At 32.6% G+C, this 18,896-nt stretch overlaps 1 long non-coding RNA gene across 2 annotated transcripts in view; it reads right to left on the minus strand.

The window, feature by feature from the left end:
• LOC143248342 (uncharacterized) overlaps positions 1-18,896 on the minus strand; it is a 50,955-nt gene that overhangs the window by 16,288 nt on the left and 15,771 nt on the right. The window contains exons 2-3 of one of the 2 annotated variants that reach the window (XR_013026925.1): positions 2,829-3,120; positions 718-1,469 (exon numbers count right to left, since the gene is read on the minus strand). This is a non-coding gene — a long non-coding RNA (uncharacterized LOC143248342). Of the gene's footprint in view, positions 1-717; positions 1,470-2,828; positions 3,121-18,896 lie in introns of those variants that run through there. The other variant, XR_013026924.1, reaches the window with a different exon arrangement.

Consider the following 18,896-nt stretch of genomic DNA (forward strand, 5'->3'; position numbering starts at 1 on the left):
TGTATCTTTGAATGGTTACATCACTTGTCTATTTTCTAAGAGTTCATGGGTAGAACGAAGGCTAAAGCAGGAAATTAAGGATAAACCTATTTTTTAAAATATATTTAATATGTTACAATATATTTTAAATTATAATGTATAATAGTACAAGCAATTACATAATTAGCAAGTAACAGATGCTTTTGAATTTATTTACAGACAAAAACTCAAAAACTCAAAAACTTCTAATCTTATAAAACTAAATTAAGACAACCTCTATCAAAAGGCAAAGAAAGGTGACCAGCCTTTAACCAGTACAGTTTATTTCATATCTGCAACAGAGGTGAGAATACTAGCTATAACGTGATCAAGTATTATTTTTTATTACGAATAAATGTGTGAATACGCAGAGGGTTCTATCTATAGACAATATTTTGAAATATTACAGTTAAGTCAATCCATTTTTTTAATCACCTCAAAAAATTCCCAGTAATTCCGTATTAGTTGTTTTCAGTTTAAATTATATGGGTAATCTACACAATATCTTCGTTTTTATAGGATGTCACATCTTCTGAAACCGTTAAATAGATATCAAGCATTAGCTTCACGTTTAGTAATTGAAACATCGGAGTTTTGGATAATGATATGTCTAATATTGCTAGCGTAAGTTGAAATGGAATGTTGTCTATAACCAAATAGAAAGCGAGAGGTCTAATATAAAAAATGCAGTGAGGTTTATTTAAAAAAAATCGTTACTAAAGTAAAGAGTAAACCATTAACAGAAACACCTTATCGCATTCCTGGCTGAAAGTTAACTTCCATTGCAAGTATACAACCATACATTGAATAAAAGGAAATATTACAGTGTCGAGTTTTGGTGTTTTTAAGTTGCTAAATGATTCAAACACTGGAATAACATTCTGCAAAATATTGATTATCAATATGATCAAAATCCTTTTTTTTCAAATCATATTTTACAGAAATTAAGTTTCTATATTTCCAATTAAAAGTAGGTAAGAGATCACAAATACTGTGAATATTATAAAAGTCTATGATTCATGTACAATTTACACATGTCAGTTATCTATCCAATTGTTAATAACACTGAAATACAAAAACCTTTATGGCCCATAACAAAAATATTTATATATAAGATTACTGTTTAAAGGGGGCCTGGCATAGTCTGGTGGTTCGGACATTCGTCTTGCAATCTGCGGGGCAGGGACTGAAATCTCTTCACTGAACACATTCTCTCTTGCAGCTGTAGAGACGTTATAAATTGACGGTCGCCCCTATTATTCCTTGATAAAGAGTGGTACAAGAATTGTGGTGGGCGGTTTTCCTTGCTGCATTTCCTCTTGTATATCACTCCAAAATTGGCAAAGCATCTGAATCCCGTAGGCCTAATTTTGTTATGGATACCAGTACTTCAATCACAAAGACCCAGGATCAAATTCCGACTATAAGACATGATTCTACCTAGAGCTTTCCTAAAGAGACAGCCAGAATACCGGCCGAAACGTATGACATAAATTAGTTTGTTTAATAGAAATAAAACGTAACTAATTAATAATTACACTTAGATGGTATTTATGCTAATAGTCATGACAGTACGTTATGTCATTATTCTGATAACTTTGAAAAATAAGAATATTCTTGTTGTAAGTTGCTTGCTTTTTTCTATAAACATTTTTGTAGAAGTATATTGTAATTCTTATAACTTTCATCATAATTTCTATAACAACTGAGGACACATTATTGTTAAATAAAGTTTATTTCCCAAATGATAAAGGTAGATGTTGATTAGTTATAGGGGCGGACTTGCCTCTAAAATTTTACTAGGAAAACTATAATTTAATGCGTCTAATATTTGAGGGAGACAAAAAATGAATCTGAATGGCTAAGTAGTGAAATACGATATGCCTAGTATTTGAGGGAGAGAAGTAATAAGTCCAAGTGGCTAAGTATTATAATGCAAAAAGTCTAATATTTCTGAGAGAAAAGTTATTTTTTAGCACTTTAGGTTTGATATCCAAAATGGACAGATCAAGACAAAGTAAAAAGCAACAACATATAGTTGAAATGACTTTAATTACAAAATTAAATTCGTCTTTTATTACAGAAGTGTATTTCTCAGTAAATTTGAAAGTATTCTTTAAGTGCTTTATCTTCCTCGTAATTACCCGGGAAAATACAGTAATTTACTTTCCAGATATACAATTTCACATTTATTTATTTCACACTGTATAACTTGGCATGAATTTGAACACAAGCCCTCTAGAAATTCCACCACATTGAAAAATTTGTTTTTATGTATATATATAAACTCATTTAATAGATCATCGCCTAAAACTTAATCTTAGAACAGTTTAACATTATAACTAGAGCCTCTAAGAACTGTACACTGCCTATGTGCCGTACATTAGCCAGAAACTTCTCCTAGACTAAACAACTGTCTTAGATAACCATATTCCCTTGGTAATTGACTATTCCTCTTGTGCACACGTCATGTGAAACATTGTTTTTATAACTAAAAATATTTTTAAACTTACTGCACAAGAGTACAAATGGAGGATGGTATACACGTCCGCAGATATAGCAGACTTTGCAATAATGATATTCTGTTGTTATAACATCAAATGTTTCGCTTGCCTGTCCACTCTGTGGCATATCTAGGTGAAAATGGCCAAGCTATTCAACAGTATGTGATAAGTCTGCTAAATAACAAGACATTCGGACGAGACATCCATTTCAAAATAATACTAAACCTCCTATTAACTGAATAAATGTAACATTTATAAAGATTCTCGATAAAAAATATTAAACAAAGAAACAGTGGGTGTGCTTACTTCGATAGGCATCCAAACCATCTTGTTCCTGATACCGCAATAAACATCCCATTTACCCGGAGCAACTGGTGCCTTCACATGCTGGTTATTCTTATTATAGCATAGGTGAGGTGATAACCTCTAGATGTGACCTGATCAACCTTTGAAGAAGATCCTTACACGAAGTAAAGTGTTGAGCAATATCCTTTCTAAGCGGTATTATGTGTTATTTATCTTGGGAACAACGAACGTAGAAAGGTGACTCAAAACAAGATCAGATTACTGACTTTCTCAACCACGTGTTATGTGAAACCTACATATGTACAAATAAAGAATAGATTCAGAATAAATACTATAATATTGCAAGTAAGTAGAAAAATATTGTATACTCAGATATCACATAAACAGTAAAGAAATGCACACAATTTATATTAAACAATAAAAATAATACGTACAAAAGGATATATGAAACTAAGTAATTACATAACATTACTATCACTTTTAGTGTAGTTTTGAACCCTCATACGTATAGGGAAACCCGATGTCTTGATTTTGCTGTAGTAATGTCTGTTTTTGAATAATTGCTTTGATGTCTTTAAATAACCTTGTTTTAGGATGCCTAAAGTGCCAGTTTTTACTTTTCACAATAATCTTTAAATATTTTTATATTATATTTGGTGCTTGGAACCTCTTCAAACCATGAATCTACAAACACGATTATTTTCCCGATTAGAGAAATTATCACATAGCTCATAATGATGATATACCCGTTTCTGCTTGTTCTAAGTTGGCTATAATGCAGGCTTCAGTAGGCAACATTATTATTAAATATGTCACTAAGCACATGAGCTCACACCCGCCACATGCCCGGCATGGCCAGTTGATTAGGGTGCTCGACTTGTAATCTGAAAATGGGGGCTCGAATCCCCGTCACACCAAACATGTTCGCCCTTTTAGCCATGGAAGCGTTATAATGTACAGCCAATCCTACTATTCGTTGGTAAAGGAGTAACCCCAAGAATTGGCGGTGGGTGGTGATGACTAGCTACCTTCCCTGTTGTCTTACACTGCTAAATTAGATACGGGTAGAGCAGATACCCCTCCTGTACCTTTGTGCAAAAAATCAAAAACAAACAAACAAACATACCCTCCAAAGCAGAAAAGATACTTCACAAAAAATAACTGGTGCTTAATTTTCAAGTCGTGGGGTATAATTATATAAAGTAAGTCGAGAATTAACGTGAGTGACAGTTGATCAGAATTTATGATAAACTTCTGGCCAAAAAGAATTTCTCCTAAAACAGTTACTCGTCAGAAAGTGTAGCAGCAGTAATGTATGTATAAATATAGCACTTCTCAGTTGGTGATAATTGATATATGTAGTTCTGAGCGTTTAAAATTATTCTCCATAATTGAAAGTCTCAGTTTTAAGATACGAAAAATTTAAGTGTTTCTTGGTTTTATAACTTGACAATCTGAGCACCATATATGAGTGCTCCTGTTGAGTAACGTGCCAGTGAACTATACTGTAAGGCTATTTATTTGATATAGAAGAAAATTTCGCATTAATCCTAGTCATTTCTATCTTATGTTTTTAAGGTACTCGTTGGTTATTCTTCGTAGCATAGCCACGTGCAGCTTGACTACAAACATTATACATGGTAAAGAAACACCAATAATAATATGATGTGATGAACTAACTAAAATGTTCTAATTCTAAATTCGTTGAGAAACTTATTCTTCCAAACCTGTAGTTATGTAATTCATTTTTTTATTTACTTCTTTCTTGATTTTTGTTTAGATAGAAGCTCATATTAGTTAAATACTTTTATTTTTTAGTTTCACAGTCGGACTGAATGTAATCAGTTGTTACCTTAAATCAGTTGATAGGTGAAAGGTACTGCCGAGATGACAGGTTTGGCAGTAAAATTGGCACCATACACATGTGTATGTACACCCTTGTGCAAATTAATTGAAACAAGATGCAAAATTACAATTTTTTCCATTTTTTGCGTTATATTTCTGAGAATTCAAAAATTTCTCACAAATTAATACATGATATGACCGCCTTTATTTTTCAGAATATCATTAATCCGCTTTGGCATCGAGTCCACGAGTTGACTGCAATCTTTACTAATTTTTTGATCGAGTACCACACCTCAATTATGGCCTCAATTAGATTATCCTTCGTAGTACAGTCTTTGCCCCAAAGTCTTTCTTTACAAATCGCCTAAAAATTTTAAATATGATTTAAGTCCGAAGAGTTTCCAGGCCAGTCCAGCACCTTTATTCACGTTGTAGTCATAATATTCCTCACAAGTTTCGATGTGTGGCACGGAATCAGATCTTGCTGAAAATGCCAGATCCATCTAGAAATGTCTTTTTCAATTCTGGAACGACTCTTCTCTGCAAAACTTCGATATACTGTGGTCCTCGCATCATACCTTCTACGATATGTAAGCCTTCGATGCCATAGTAGCCGAAAAACCCCAAAACATCTTCTTCAACGGATGTCTTACGAACTGATTGATGTGAGATTATCGAAGTTTCTCACCTGGAGATCTGCGAATATGCAGACTCTTTTGACCCTGTACGAAGAAATGAATCTCGTTACTGAATAACACCTTCTTCCATTGTTCTTGCGTCCAGTTCTTGTATTTTAGACCCCATTGATACCGTTTTTTCTTCATTGAGTTGGTAAAAAGTTGTTTTTTGACTGGTCTCCTTGCCCTTCTAACGCAATTTCGAATGACGTAATATTCCTCAAAATTTCGTCATATATCCCAAAAATAGATCGACCGTACTGCAAAACACAGCTAATGACGCCATCTGTGTGAAAAAAAGACTATTAAAGGAAATCAGCAGGTCCAACGAGCCTACACCGACCGCCATGCTGAAAATATTGTAAAATGACCATTTGTTTCAATTAATTTGCACAAGGGTGTAGATAGATAGATAAATAGTTAAATGATATATAGACAGTCAAACAAATGGGTAAGAAGACGGTTTAGTTTGATGCACAGACAAAGAGAAAGACAGATTGGTAAATTTGTAACTTATTTTGATTTCACTAGCGACACTTCTGGTTTGAGAGCACATTTCATATCAAGAATAATGTTTACTGACTCTACACGATACATATAAGTTAATTCACTCTATTTAGTGATTACTTTTACCAAAATAGCTTAAGTGTAAAATAAAAACGTTTTTTACGCCTTTGATATACTCTACACTATTAATATAAATATAAAATTGTCTGTTATAAGGTAAAAGATATACATTTTCGTATGAGTATGTTTATTTTCATAATCTTACGTTTCGTACAAGAGTTTTTAATTAAGAAAATTATTTCTCATTCAAAAATATCTGCGATGTTTTTTTCTTTCAAATAAAAACATTCGATCCGTTTTTGTGTTTGTTATGCAATCTTAGCACCTAACAATCTGTAATCTGTATAATTCTGCCCCACATTGGCTTGTCAACACGTCTGAGGGCTTATAGCGCTAAACATAAGGTTTTGATACTCGCGGTGGGCACGATATAGATAATATATTTAGTAGTTTTATGCTTAGCAACAAACAAGTCATACATTTATGTTATGCTGTAGGTCAACAGTAGGACTAGAACTTATAATCCTAAAATTCTTCATCAGACTTTTCAAAAATATCCAAGTGACGTAATAGTTTATACTTTTATTAAAGTCACCAGTTTTAATATATAAGCAAATGTAATTTGAATTTATTTTTTTTTTTTTACAATTTTTGTTATCAATATGAATTATTTTAGTCGGAATTCGGTTTCTTTGGGTGGACACAGCAAATAGCCCCATCTGGTTTTGCTGTAAGAAAAAACACAAACACAGATTACCAATCAATATTTTGCTGAATGTTCGGTTGAATGTTGAAAATAATATAAGTTTACTGTTTAAGGTTCTTAAACCTTTCCAGTGGCTCTCAACTTTTAAAGTATAGAGTTTGATAAAATATGTTCATCCTAACTTGTTAAAATTTTATTCGTTCCTAAATAAATCATCCTACAAACAAGCATGTCAGTACCTGAAAAATATTATTTGAAAATAGATATTTCAATAAGATCTACCAATATAGAATATTTTTATATTTAAAGGAAATCGCATTTTATATTTATTTTACATCCAGAATATTCATATCAAAAATTTAAGTAACACATGATGCCTAAAATTATAATATTGTCACGATAATTCCTATTATGTTTTTTGTATGAACATACCTAATATTAAGTTAATAACATAGTCAGTAGCAAGTTAATTCAGATTTAGTTTTTACTTCTTTAGATGATTTACCACTAAACATTATCGAATGCGCGGCAGACATGAACAACAAAAACATACTCCATCCGGTTCCGCAACCTGAACAAATTGTTCATGAAACATATTGAGCCCTTACAACATACGAATAAAGCACACATAAACGGCATTTGTCATCATTACGAAAGCAAAACGAAAAACACATTGCATGATTAAATATGCTTAGAGAAAACCTTCTAGAATTGTTAGATTTCAAAAAAGGGAAAATGAATTAATGCGTTAAGATTACGTTCCCCAACATTTAAAGATAATTGTTAACAAGATGAAAACTTTAAACTAAAGCGAAGTAGCTTATATAGAATATCTGATACTTGAGTATAATGCCGTAAAAGATAACCAGCCTTATTTTCATCTATAAGTTGGGAGAAATATTATACATAAATAAGATCATATTAGAAGCCCAATCTAGCGTTCGGTTTTATTTTTCAGTATTTTTTTACATGGTATTTTAAATTAGTAGCAATAATTTCTCATTTTCTTGAAATCATACATAACTGTAGCTGCACTTTGGTATGTGTGTGTGTGTGTTTCTTATAGTAAAGTCACATCGAGCTGTCTCCTGAATTTACCGAGGGGAATCGATCCCCTGATTTTAGCCTTGTATATCCATAGATTTACCGCTATACCAGCTGGGTACCCACTTTGGCGAATGAAAAATATATTAAAATACCATACATATAATATTTTAATACTATACGATGCATAGTCTTATTCATTTTGTTTATTTTCTCCAGGGCTACTGATGGGAAAAGAAGTTTACCGAAACCGATATAAATCGGGCTTCATATTTATTTTTAATATTTTAAATAGTTTGTCAGCTAAGTACTTCAAAAGAAAAAAAATATAAAATGATACTACATAGTGTGGAAATCCTATGTAAATAAACGCTTAGTACCGTGAGTAAAAGACACTTCAAAGGAATACTTTACATATTTTGGAATTCGGATATTTCTTTTGGATTGAGGGAATTTGATTGATTGGTTTTCTTCAAGAAAGCTTTCGGTATACTATTACAGTTATTACGTTTTGATGAGTTACGCTAAATTAATATTGTTTACTCATTTATTTTCCACTAGTTGTATTTTCGTTGTTTGTGATTGTGCCAAATGTAAATCTAGATGTACACTGTCATTCCACTCTGATGGAGCACCCAAAAATGTATGAGGTGATTGTTCTCCACCTAGTAGTCGTCGTGCTAAGTTGTATGACAGACCTGATTCACATCCCCCAAACTCTTATTCTAAACATCCTGATATGATCTCAGACTTTCCTTTTCTTCCATTTGTGTCTTTTGCGCCTAGGGTGTCGCTGAATTTTGCGGATGTTGTTTCTTTTTTGTTCTTTCTATCATTTTGACCGCTATGCTTTCTTTCCTTCTTAAGTAGACCGTCCTCGGAAATATATTTGTATAGATAAAACTTTTTCCTTGATCAATTTTGATGACTGTTCTTTCTCAAATGGATCTTAAATATTATTCTTCCCGACTGTTCTCCGTTAACAAATATTGCCTCTGAACCAATATTCATAACTTATACCAACCCGCAATAGTGTTATCATCAAGACATATAGTATCAGACGTTGTACTATCAGACATTGTACTATCAGACGTTGTACTATTAGACGTTGTACATATCAGACGTTGTACTATCAGACATTGTACATATCAGACGTTGTACTATCAGACATTGTACATATCAGACGTTGTACATATCAGACGTTGTACTATCAGACATTGTACATATCAGACGTTGTACGTCTTCTGTCATTATATGGGTCTTTCAACTTGGACCCCAACGCCACTTTTCAAAAATTCAGCTCTCTTTCTCTTTAGCGTTGTAACTCCGAAGACTTACCGCTGTCCCAGCGGAGGACTTATTCTAAGATATCTTAGTTAAACGTTTCAATTACAATTCAAAAGTGTAAACTTTTTTTAAATTTTAATTTGAATACTTGTTCTTCATTATGAATATGATATTTACCTAACTGTCCAAAAGTTTCATTGAAATTGTAATTGTTTTTAAATGAGGAAAGAGTAAGTGGTTCTTATAGCATATATTTTCTTCTTAATATTTTTAAAACAAGAAGCTCTCAGTTTGTTTACTTAAGAGTAGACTTACAATCCCTTGGCATTTCTAAAGAATTGTGCAAGTTTTTTACTACAGGTTTTAGTGAATAGTTTTGATACCCTCATCTTAAACCGCCTTTTGTAAAGTAAACAAATATTCAAGAGAATCAACCAACCACACAAGTGGAGGCATGTTTCGCTATACAGAAAACTGATACAAAACAGAATTTGATAGGGAGAAGATTGTTCGTCACAACAGGGACTAGTAACTCCCTACAGAGATTTGCTGACTTCGAGACAAGCATGTTTCCAAAAGAAGTATTGGATTTAAACACCTGAATTTGCTGAATAGAGCTGAAACGGCCGTTGGCAAAACACCTGACGTATGGTTTTTTCTTGTTGTTGTTTTATTTTGTTTTTACTTTTTTTGCGTCAACCGCCAAACTTGCAATAAGAAAGCTACTGGTTTCCCTCTCCTGTGGGATGAGTAGAAAAGAACTTGGGTCCAACATCTCAGAACTTTTGTTTATTTCCATGTAAGCTTAGCTTTTCAACTCGGCGCTATTGTCATACCAATTGAGCTGCCGAGGCCTTATATCATTACAGTGTCCGTTAAGTCCATGATTGATCGAGGTTTTATATATTCTCTAACCCCAAGAGTTCACAATTTTCTAAAACGACAATAATTTATTTGTTCAGTAACTCCAGACCCTTTGCTTTTTGTATTTTACTGAGAACATATAGCTTTGCAGGCTGTTTATAAGAAAAGCTTCATAAAATACATTCCAGTGAAACGGCACACCCGGTAATGCATTCCGAACCTATGAGACCCTTTTCAATAGCTTAGCTAATTCGACACGGTCCTCTGCGACAGAACATTGTGTGGAGAAAATGCCGTTGTCAAAGAAACAGTACTGGTGTTTCCTGCAGGCTTAGATGTATTCTTTCTACAAGAGGTTTCCTTGTGGTAGAGAAAGGATATGTTTACATAGAAAAATTCTATTTCTCTTGAACCAAAGAAAGACCACCATGTTTTGAAAAGTTAAAGGTATTAAACCGCTAAGTTGAGCAATACAATGCGACTCTGTATAATTTATTAAGACGTAGCAGTTTGCTTTAAAAAACCCAACATTTTAGACACGTGGCTTGAATATTTCTCATTTTTGATGAAAACGAATGCATATAGCATGATGTCTAGTTATTTCTTTGCTTTATATGAAGTAACGAAACAGACATTCGAAGATTACAGATAAATAACTAACAAATTTTATTTCAGTAAATTTTAGGTGATATCAGTCTGATACCCAATGATCAAGAATAGGCTTACAAAATAGTATTTTTCAGCGTTTGTGGTGATTCTAAATGTCTCACATCACTGATATATATATATATATATATATATAATTATCATTAATTTGCAACGTTCTTTTTAATGTCCGTTGTTGGTAAGATAGTAATTGGTATACATATTCGTATTTCTAAGGAGCTTACTTGTAATATATCTTCGTTTAGTTTTAAAATATGACCTATAGAAAAATTTCTAGACGATGAGTGTTAAATAAAATTGAGAACTGAATGGTTGTCTAGGAGATGAGAGGTAGAACAAGAGACAAGAAATGGGCGGAGAAATGATGGCATACCAGCGATGTTCTAGTAGAAAATTAGCCAGGTGCAAAAAGCTGCAGCCTACTTCACACCTCTGTTGGGACTGCCCCTGGGTGTAGAGAGACAGAACTTCTACCCACAGGTGTGGGGATGAAGGGTTTTCTCTGTGAGTCCTGCCGACACGGCCAGACCACTAGACATCCTGCTGAGAACTAAATTGGGCCGACCAGTAATGGGCCAACTTGCCCGCTGAGGCCGGGCACAGGTGTGAGGATGTAGGCCGGGTTGAATTTTATTTATCTGCAGAATGACGTTTAATATGTCATAATTTTGGTTGTTCAGTGTGACTTAGTGAGCAAATAGCTAACCGACGATAAAAGTTTACTTGAATAAGCGTAAAGCAAATCTTCATCAATAACGGCGTTGTTTGCCATTATGTGGCTCTTTTGTTCATCATAACCTTGAATTTTTTATCCGAACCCTGGGACCAATGAAATTATGGTCTTCTGCCAATTTTAATGGACTGCACTATCCAGTAAAATTTGGTGCTGTGCCCAGATAAAGATAATGCGACAGAAGCAATATATCAATATTGTTGATAGGAATTCTTCAGGTATGAACATAATACGGCTATCTTAATTGATGGTATTTTTAACTTTGATAGAAAGATAGATGTAAATGAGAAAACAGAGTATTGTATATATGCAAGTATATTTACAAACTGTGCTATTACTTTTTTGCACAAGTATTCATTTAATTATTTATAAATGTATTTTAAACAGAATCAAGGAGTAAGTATAAAGGCACTGATAAAAAATATCTTGCCATCTGTTCCTAGAATTACGTTTTTTTGTTAGGAATAAAATATTTTTATACCATCGTCGTCTTTCAGGCTAAATAAGATATATCTTAAGGTGTCCACTCCATTCAAGAGCAGGGTGGTTAGGGTGCTCAACTCGTAATCTGAGGTTCGCGGGTTCTAATTCCTATTACCAAACATGCTCCTTTCAGCCGGGGGATGGGGGGGTAGTAAAATGTAATCCAAGATTCGGCAGGGTGGTGTTAACTAGCTGCATTCCCTTTTGTCTATTATTGCTAAATTAAGAACAAATAGCACAAATAGGCCTCGTGTAGCTTTGTACAACATTCAAAACCAAACTTCACTTAAGGCTTGTCATTCAAGTGTTACTTTTGATTAATTCACATATTCTCAGCCAAAATATTCTAAATAAATTATCATTTCTTTCCTTAAATTCTCTTGACGAAGAACAGTGTCTTTATTAAAATATTTTGGATGACATAGGCATTAAAGTAATGCCTGAATTATATTCAATAACTTTGTTCAATTGGCTCAGTCATACAAATACTCTTTAATTCTTTTAACTTGAATCTTTTCCATTGAGCATATATTTTTTGACTGAATCGTCTGAAAAAAAATATTTTTATTTTACTTTAATCTTGTACATTAACTATACATATTTGCTCAAATTTTCTGGATAATTTTAATTTCAATCAAACATTTTTTTGGTTTAAGTATATACATTATTGTATCTTGAATCTCACAAATTATATAGGTTATCTTTAGATTTTTAGAACAAGTTAAGATCTATTGCTACTGCAAAGCATTCGTTGAAGTTATCCGGATCACTTCTTGCATAATAACTGTTCTTATAGAGAGAGTTATGTTAAAGTTATCCTGACCACCTCTTATATACAGTAATAACCATTCTTACAGATAAAGTTATATTGAGGTTTTCCTGATCACTTTTTATATAATCATTAATCTTACAGAGACAATTACATCGACGTTCTTCTGAATACATTGATATTTGTTGTTATTGTTTTAACGTCGATTTAAAAAAAAAAAACAGTTATATCCTCCGTTGGTCATATCTTAACTGTTCACCTAAAGAAAATTGATATAATCTAAAATATTTGACCAACACTGTTATACTTGAAAATATCCCAAAAAAAATTGGATAAGCAGGATATATGCTTCCTTTTTTTTTTAAGTCAAAGATATAATAACAATTCCTTGGATAAAAAAAGTTATGCTCATGTCACGAATGTATTTGTTTATTTTCGAATTATCGAGAAAAGCTACCGCAGGGTTTTTCTTTGCTAGCCGTTCGTAATTTTAAACTAATGAACTAGTCAACCACCAACTCTTTGAGTAATTTTGTCTGTCAAGTTGGAGTGATTTGATTGTTTTACAAGTTGTAAGTTATCCATGGGCTCAAATACGGAGTGCGGTTTTTGTAACTATGACAAGACTAAAATGAACAGACATTTTCGCAGTTATCCTTCAGTTGAGTGTATTTGCCAGTCACCTCTTGATCTGATTCACCTAATGAGAGAGGAATGACAGAGAAAAGGCTTAATAATTTTTTTTACTTAAAAATTGGGAAGTATTTACAAAGGTGTGGGTTTTGATTTCATAATGATGAAGTAACTTGGAGATTCTAGAGGGCAAAAGTATTTTCTTTGGTCATTATGGTTACAATCGTTTATACGTTCTCGAAATATACTACTCTTATTTAACACATTTCCTTTTATGTCTTTCACACTGGGTACAACACATTAAATATAAATACGTTTTATTATGTAGCAACTGTTTTTTATTTGTTTTTATGTGCAGATTGGCTTATTTACGTCACTATCGGATATTACTGGAATAAGTAAATAAAATATTTTGAGCCTTGTATGATGACGTAGTATCAGCTACTAAAATAAAGTAAAAACAATTAATTATTTTATTTTAACATGAGCATGTACTTTGCTGTGACTGTAAATTAATATTAATCTATTAATTACTTTTATAAATGTAAATACTATATCCAATCCATGTGATAAATGCAGCACAGGAAGCAGCCCATTTTGAGCATCATACATATTCCCTTCAGTTGTAACTCTTCTCTGTTGTTAAGCGCAAAGCCTCAAAATGGGCTGCTCCCTGTGCTACATTTATCACGGGATTGAACCCTAAATTTTAGTGTAAAAGTCCTCAACCTTTAAAAGGAGAGGCCCTATACATAAGAGGTTAACGTTACATTACACACAGTGAATGATGTGAAATTTATCATAATATGCACATAATACATGTAATGTGAAAATGTTTCTGAATCTATTCAGAAAAATTAAATCTTGTAACTATTGTACGTGTACTTTTTCACTTCATCTATATACATATAGCAGAAATTACTGTCTTAAAGTCTGTCATGAAGTAGGTTATATCCACAAGTTTGTACATTCTTTACTATCAGATATTACTAAGTATCTTCCTCCATTATGGACAACTGGAAAGACAACACTGGAAGATTTCTAACATCCCTGACATTTCATATCATGTGAGACCCAGAGGAGTAAGGAAGCACTTCTTTTAATAGCTTGTATATATATATATATATATATTGGTATTGAGGATATTTTTCAAAATAAGCTGTTTTTTATCCATCAGCTCTTATACGTACCTTCAGCCGTGATACAACAGCTTGAGCTCTACCCAGTTTAGATCAAACACGAGCAGCGCAGGTTTAACACTATATAATTTTTTTTTTAATTTTGTATTGATTCTAGATAAAACCTATAACACATAGGGTAAATTCCATCTAAAATTAGTTAATAGTAACATTTTACGTATACGTGTTTCTTCTCGTGTAATGTAAACACACTTTTACTACCTAAGCTTTTCTAATCGCTGTCTGACTGCATTTCAATATCTTATTAAAATATAAACTGCGAGAACTAATGTAGTAAAATTATATAAGCAGAATATATTTTGAAACTTACTGTATTTTCATGTTTCAGTCAAGATATAATTCGTCTTTTCATCATTTTAAGATATAGATATGTCTTCAAAGCAAAAACAGTTTTGTATCTCCAATCTATGAATTTTGTTAAATATTCTTAAGCTGTGTGTCCTGTCTCCAGTCTGTGAACAGTATTAAACATGTTAGATCTGTATGTTTGGTATCCAGTCTATAAACAGTACTAAACATGCTTGACTTGTGTATTCTGTATCCAGTCTGTGAACAGTACTAAACATTATAGCCAGTATGTTCTAATCCAAAATGTCAATTGTAATAAACATTTTTCATCTGTATTGCTAACTCCAGTCCAAAATACAACCATCCTTCCCTTTTACCTTATAATAGTAAGACAACTTACAGACATAGAACAATCAGATATTGAAATTACAGCCATGTTACAGAAGTCCTTACTTTAGAGCAACATTTTCTCTATACTTTGATTTTTCAGTATTTCAGTTCATTTCTAAAGAAAGAACCGGAGTAAATAAAATGTAAGTCATTTTCGTATCTTGTTTCTATTGGATGGAACTAAAAAAACGAAACGAGTAAGTCAACTTTACAAAAAAAAAATAGTTGTTAATAATAATGAAAGAGAGAATCATTTATGTCGTTTAATACAATGGTTATTTTTGTAAGGGAATTAATCGCTTCTCCCTAAAACGGAGTTATATCTAAAATTCTATCTGAAAGAAATTTGGTTTAACAACCCAACAAAATATCTGAGTTATTTATTCAAATCTGAAAACCATTTATTACCCATACCCATTCTAAAACAAACAAACGAAACAAGCACTATTAACATGTGAACATATCTTACTTGTACAGGAGAATGTGATTTACCAAAGATTTTGTTCGTGTTGCTCTTTTACTACCACTATAGTACTTTCACGTATAATTTTCTGGCAATAAATATTTACGGGATGAGTATTTAATCTCAACCATAATTTGGGGTTGGTTTATCTCTAGACATTCTTACCAATAAGGAAAAGTGTTGACAATTAAACTAACTAAATTTGCGCTAACTTCCTTTGCATTTTCTTGCTTTCTTTCTTTTAAGAATATATTGAAGTTAGTTAAGTACTAAAGGTAAAAGCCATATTAAAAAAGGGTGTATGTGTGGACAGCAAAGTATAAATGTTCACGTCTGATTCTTCCTTGACTTCAAGCTTAACTTAATTATGAAGGGACATTTGAAGGCGTAAAATTTGCAAACGAAATCTAACACGTACATTAAATTGAACTTGTTATCATTAAGTGATAAGCAGAAGTACTTTACACAATAAAAAGTTAATCAATCCTATATGGCATTAGCATAGTTCACGATGTTTTTAGTTTAAGCTTCAAATCATACTTCTGCATCTACAAATGAACATAACAACAATTTGAACACAAGTTAATACTGACAGTTAATGTTTATTGGAAAAAAAATAATCTCACAACAAGATGGTGACATAGAATGGCATACAGTTTTAACACACTTAGAAAGACCAACTTGTGTTATTGCGAAAACTTGTAATTTAGTGTTAATTTTGGATTTATTCTATTTTCATCCTACAATTCTAGTAGTAATTAATATTCTGAAATAGGGAGCTATTATGATTGTTTGGAATATGACGGAAAATCGACATGGACAGATGGTTAAAGTGCTCGCCTCTTAACCTGAGGTTTGCAGGTTCAAATCCGCGTCACACCAAACATGCTCCTCCTTTCAGCTGCGGTGGCATTATGATGTTACGATCATTCCATTATTTGTTGGGAAAAGAGTAGCCCAAGAGTTGGCGATAGATGATGATGACTAGCTGCCTTTTCTCTAATCTTACACTGCTAAATTAGGGACGGCTAGCGCAAATAGCCCTCGTGTAGCTTTGTGCGAAATTCAAAAACAAACAAATCGAATATGAAGTTTCCAAATCCTGTGCGCAAGTCCTGTGCGCAGGCTTTGAGGTCATGTTTTATATCGCGAAACCTTTCTGTAATAAATATACATAAATTTCGTAGTAAATAACCATCCTGTACTTATTTTATTTTTGTTCCCAACCAGCTATTCTTTATGTTATATTACTATATTATTCGAATCATAAGTACAGAAAAGCACATTTGTTAAAGCAATAACAATGTTTAATAGCATAAATATAAATAAGAAAGGGGTAGTGATAGCTATTTTTAAAAGAAATTTCAAGTTAATAAAACTGATGTAAAAGTGTTAAATCAGCAATAGAGTGAAAAACTGTAGGTTTTTATATAACGTCAAAATTCTGTTACGTGCTTAAATCAATGAAAATAAAAAAAATACTTTATAAATTATTATAGAACGAAATACTTCCCTTTCCCAAACCTTTTAATATCTTCTCTCTGGAAATTTATTAATTAATAATTCTTATTTTATTCTACCTACTTTAACCTCGTCAAAAATGCGTTTTGGAAAATAGTATAACAATAACTTTCTGAAAAAAACAACAGATGTTAGGGGAAATAAGTATATAACTTTGGAAAACATATCTGAAGAAATATTTTGTGTAAATGGATTCAATTATTGGACAATATTCTCTAATATAGTGGAGCAGAATCAATCAAGCTCTCTCGTATTTTCCTTTACCTTGGCTATAATTGTCTTGTGTCACCAAATATCTGTGTCTTGATATCTCTTTGTAATTAGATGTTATTTAAAGAGTTTTGATTTTTGTATTTTTTATATCACTAGAGTCAAATCAACTGCCCCTCTTCTTTAATCAAAATAAAAAAATAAACGAAAATTACATATAGTAGGATGGATATGTGAGTGTGTTTGTTTGTTTGTTTTTGAATTTCGCACAAAGCTACTCGAGGGCTATCTGTGCTAGCCGTCCCTAATTTAGCACTGTAAGACTAGAGGGAAGGCAGCTAGTCATCACCACCCACCGCCAACTCTTGGGCTACTCTTTTACCAACGAATAGTGGGATTGACCGTAACATTATAACGTCCACACGGTGAAAGAGCGAGCATGTTTGGTGCGAACCCGCGACCCTCAGATTAACACGCTTGGCCATGCCGGGCCGATATGTGAGTAAACCAATACAAATGCTTTAGCTATATCGAACGTATAGACTACAAAAAATAACAATTTTGTATGAATGACAGACTGTGAGAACGCCTACACAGCTTGTAGGCCAACCTACACATTCATATAAACCAATGATGATTTACCCGGTGAATAGAAGGCGGGCTTAGATATATATGTAAATTATACTTGAAGATTAAAACAACATATTGTGTTACTCTTCACAGACTCTTTCTGCAGCTATATCTGTTACAGTTGAGTTTCGATTATAGTCCTCCATGGATCGGCGGACTTACAGTGCTAAAATCCGGGACTCGATACCCTATTTCAGACTTCGAGCTTTACTCTTTACACTTTGAAACATCTATTTTGCTTGCAAAATAAACTAACAAGCTATGAATAATTATTTTATTTCAGTGACTTATGTAAATTGAATTAGTTAATTGTTGAAGAAGTTGTACCGTGTATATAGTTTTTATTAACTGTTTGATAAGAAACGGCACTAAACTGCTTTTATCAATTGCTTTATAACATATGGCGCTATACTACTCTTATTAATTGTTTTAAGAAAGTACTGTTTATGCTGCTTCTAATAAGCTGGAAACGATTTTGTGGAAAATGTTTATTGAAAATTGCATTGCACAACGGTTAATATTATATAATATAAAAGTTCTAATGAAAGCACTACCGCCGTGTGTCCATGCGACCCACGATCATGAGAAAACGAAGAGCAATAAAACTAAGTTTATATACCTTTCATATCTTGCAAAACACAAAACGTCTTAATATAATAATTAGTATAAACTGTGTTGCTACTTTCGTCTCTTAAAATCGACTACCAGAAATAAATTTTTGCAACCAGAATTTCTAGATTAAGGCAACTTCGAATTATTAAATATGTAGTAAATTTAACATTATTTTATTTAACACTGTGAGAAAGAGAGTTTCTCGCATACGTTCAGCTAAAACAGATTCATTTTCTGTTTTTCTATTACCAATTTATACTTTATTAAGTTTGATTTTAGATTTCTACGTGTTTGGTCAATGCACAATTACAAAAAGTTTGATAAATCACATTTATATATAAAGTGGATTTTATGTTTAAGACTAGCAGCGAAATGACCAGGTTTGAGATGTGTTACGTATTACCATTGATCTCAGGCGAGTCTCTCATTTACTGCCCCCGCTAGTACAGCGGTATGTCTACGGATTTACAAGCTAAAATCA

This window comes from Tachypleus tridentatus, chromosome 4 (assembly GCF_004210375.1).
Source record: "Tachypleus tridentatus isolate NWPU-2018 chromosome 4, ASM421037v1, whole genome shotgun sequence".
Lineage (NCBI taxonomy): Eukaryota > Metazoa > Arthropoda > Merostomata > Xiphosura > Limulidae > Tachypleus > Tachypleus tridentatus.